We start from the raw sequence: 4,348 nt of genomic DNA on the forward strand, positions 1-4,348 counted from the left end.
CATCACGTACCTTTCCCGGCCATCCCATATTGATGTTGGTGAAACGTCCCTTGTGATCCACCAGTTCTTGCAGCACCATTGAAAAGTACCTCTTTCAGTTTATGTACTGGCTGCCAAGGTGGTCCGGTCCCAAGATAGGGATATGCGTTCCGTCTATCGCCCCACCACAGTTAGGGATTCCCATTGCAGCAAAGCCATCCACTATGACCTGCACATGTCCCAGAGTCACTACCCTTGATAGCAGCAGCTCAATGATTGTGTTGGCTACTTGGATCACAGCAGCCCCCACAGTAGATTTGCCCATTCCAAACTGATTCCTCACTGACCGGTAGCTGTCTGGCATTGCAAGCTTCCAGAGGGCTATCACCACTCGCTTGTGAACTGTAAGGGCTGCTCTCATCTTGGTATTCCTGCGTTTCAGGACAGGGGAAAGTAAGTCACAAAGTTCCATGAAAGTGCCCTTATGCATGCGAAAGTTTCACAGCCACTAGGAATCATCCCAGACCTGCAACACTATGCTGTCCCATGCAGCCTGTGCTTGTTTCCCGGGCCCAAAATTGGTGTTCCACGGCATGAGCCTGCCCCATTGCCACCAGGATGTCCAAATTGCCGGGGCCCGTTCTTTGACAGAAGTCTGTGTCCCTGTCCTCATTACTCTTGTCACCGTGCTGCCATCACCTCCTCGCCTGCTTTTGCAGGTTCTGGTTCTGAACATATTGCAGGATAATGCGTGAGGTGTTTACAATGCTCATAATTGCCGCGGTGATCTGAGCGGGCTCCATGTTTGCCATGGTATGGCATCTGCAGGAGAGCAGAGTTGCAGCGGTAGTGGTGGCTGACGACAGATGCCACGAGAATAGATATTTATAGAGAACGACGAGAGGACCTGCGAGGTGGATTCATGAGAGCAGGAGAGCAGAGTTGCAGCAGGAGCCCATGACAGCCAACATGGAGAAATTCGCTCTTGAGACAAGAGTAGGAGAGCTGAGTTGCAGCGGAAGTGGTGGTTCGATGACAACTGTTAGCAGTCCTACTGCACTGTCTGCTGAAAGCAGTATGGCGTCCACACGGAAAAAAGGCACAAAACTATTGTCTGCCATTCCTTTCACGGAGGAAGGGGCGACTGATGACATGTACCCAAAATCACCCGTGACAATGTTTTTGCCCCATCAGGCATTGGGAGCTTAACCCAGAATTCCAGTGGGCGGCGGAGACTGCAGGAACTGTGGGTTAGCTACCCACAGTGCAACGCTCTGAAAGTCAACGCTAGCCACGGTACTGTGGACGCACTCCGCCGACTTAATGTGCTTAGTGGGGACACACACAATCGACTATATAAAATCGCTTCCTAAAAATCGACTTCTAAATTCAACCTAATTTTGTAGTGTAGACATACCCTGAGAGTCATGTGGGGGCAGCTGGGCCAAGCCTTTCGAACACTGAATAACTATGAATCTTACTTTGAAATGAAATGCAAAACCCTCTTATTTGGGTTGGGTTTCTCACATAAATAAATCAATCTTATGTGTGTGAGTGGGAGACAGATATTATACTTGTAAAACAAAAGTATAAATTTGCAAGGCACTCACATAGAGTGAGGTGCATAGTATAAAGATATAAATAGTAGCTAAATTACACATGCTGCTGATGGTTGACTTCCCCCAGTTCCCAGGATTGGTTATGCTCACAGGCAGGAAATTGATGAGATAGGCATAAAAGGAATAGGAGTGAGACAGTGGAGATGCCAGTCAGGACTGGCTATAGCCTTAGAAACTGAAAGTCTTCCTGAAAATTGCAGGGGTAGGGTGTATCCCCGGGGAAATTATACAGACTGCATTGAAAGATAAATTAGTACATTTGGGCAACTCTATCCCGATAACTTCAAACTAGCTGAGCTTGTATGAGGGAAAATCTCTGTCCTCTTGAGGCCTACTTTCCAGAGGTGCTGAGCACCTGTAGCTCCCAGAGCCTTTGGTGGGAGTTGGAGGTGCTCTTCACCTCTGAAAATCAGACCACTACTAAGGGGGGAGGGTTAAGCTAATGAAGCAGATAAAGATGTCTCAGTGGTAAATATGTGCTGGGATTTTCAAAAGCTTTTGTTAAGATTCCCCAAGATATCCCCTCCTCCTCATTCAGTCATCTTTAAAACTCACCCAAATCCTTGCGAGACCTTTGGATGATGAATCCCAAGAATGGCTCTAGTTATGATTTATTTGTACACTAGTATCATGCAGAGATCCTGCTCAGAATCAGGGCCTCATAGTGGTAGGTGCTATACATATGCCTAAAAGACCGTCCCAGTGCTTACAATCTATTTAGACAAGAGACATAAGCAAAGATAGAGATAGCACACAAGCAAACTGTGAAAAGTGCATGTTTTATTAAGTTACATTTTTTAAATATATGCTTAACACCCCCCCCCCCCATTGTCCAGGTGCCTCCACCATTTCTGCTCTGTTTCCACAGGGACAGATGCAAGCCGAAAAGTACCCAGCTGGTGTCGCTGTAACTGAAATTTGTAAAGATCTTTCCTGGCCCCACTTTCCTGACTACAGTAAGAATAATAAATTTTAAAAGAACCATCTGCATGGAACTTGTATACATGGGTTTGTATATATCCAGAGCTATAACTAGGCATTTTAGTGCTGAGGGCGAGCAAGCATATTTATGCCCCCTACCTTTTTTTCCATCATTTTTCGCCCCCATGGCTTTGAACCTGGGCAGATGCCCTGCTCGCTCCACCCTGGTTACAGCCCTGCAACTCTGACACTTGCCTCCCTTGTATCTTGGGCAGATCATATGTTTTGGTGCCTCTGTTTTCCCTTATAGAAGAGAGAGATAATGATACTTACAGAGGATTGATGGGCGGTATAATTCACTGGTGAAGTGAAAGGCGTTATAAGAGTGCAAACTAGAGTAGTTCATCTCTCCAGAATGTGTACATGGGGAAAAAAGGGAAGTTCCCCCATGAACCAGACATCATGAGTTCGGAGCCCTTACAGAAAGCAATATAGCAGTGCTCTGCAATCATGATCTCTAAGGCCAGAGTTTATAGTGTAGTCACTACAGCATTTGGGACCTGTGCAGTAGTATCTATTTTATAAATATTTCAAATATGCCTCTCTGGAACTGAATTCTCCCCACCACTAAAATCCATGCCCATGTGTGGCTTTCAGACTGAGAATCCATCCTGCCTGCTAACACATGTCCAGCTGAACTGGGATCCACCACTGTAGCTGAACTCCAGCAGGGCCCCTCCTGCTCTGTCAGTAATCTGCCTGTCCCACCCTAGCCCATAGGAGCTGTGCTAAACTGCTCTCTTCTGGGAGGTGAGGCATTCGCACCACTCATGTCCAGCAGGCATAAAAACCTCTTCTGATTTTGCCTGATGGATCAGTGTTTTGCTTCCAGGAAAGAAAGTGCAAGCTTTATGGTGAAAGCAATTTCCCTGTCTCCTAATTAATAACAACAGACCAAGGCCCACAGGCTGGGGAGCAGAACAGAGCTTAATTGAATTAAAAGGGGGTCCTAATGACTAGGGTCAAATTAGCCAGCATCACCTTTTCATCCTGGGGAATTGAAATGAAAGAGGGTTTTTTATAGCAGGCTCTGGCTCCCACCATACACTCAGCCCTTTTAAAAACATCTCAGATAAAGTATGTTCTTCTTTTCCTCATTTAGTTGTCTGAAGTACAGAAAAGGTTGTTTGTGCGAGGCCTGGGAGCTTCAGTGTAGGCTGTAGTGCCATGTAGGCTCATTATTGATGAGCTGATGGAGGCACTGGGCAGCCAGTTGGTGACATTTGCAAGTGCCTGTGGCAGAGAATTGAGAGTGGGGTGGGAGGCACTTGGAGATGGGTCAGCCTCAGGGCAGAGAACTCTGACCACCTCCTCCAGCCCTGGGAGTCTCTGAGCGCAGCAGCTCTAAGACAAGACAACAGTGACCAGGGCCGGACAAGGGCAACTTCCCCTGCAGGGGACAGCCATGGGGGCGCCGCTCATGGGCTCCAGCGGGAAGTCAGGCGGTTTGTTGTGAGTCTCTCCAGCCCCCAGCAGTGTGGCCTCATTTGTGTTAGAACATTCTGCGCCTGCGCGAGTTTTTGCCGTACCGAAATAGCTCTGCGCCGGGGCGATCTGCCCCAGAACTTGCGACCGGAAGTTCACCGGAGTTCCTGTCCCCTATGCGGGTGGGGATGTAGCGGGAGGGAAGTGTGCTCGCCTCCGCTGTCCCCCAAGGGAGACGTGACGGGAAGCGTCCGTTGCCCCAGCGCTCCCCGTTGCTGGGAGGCCGGAAGTGTGCGGCGCGGAGCTCTGTCCGGGGGAGCAGTGACTCTGGTTCCGAGAGGGAT

The sequence above is a fragment of the Eretmochelys imbricata genome, chromosome 6, assembly GCF_965152235.1.
Source record: "Eretmochelys imbricata isolate rEreImb1 chromosome 6, rEreImb1.hap1, whole genome shotgun sequence".
Lineage (NCBI taxonomy): Eukaryota > Metazoa > Chordata > Testudines > Cheloniidae > Eretmochelys > Eretmochelys imbricata.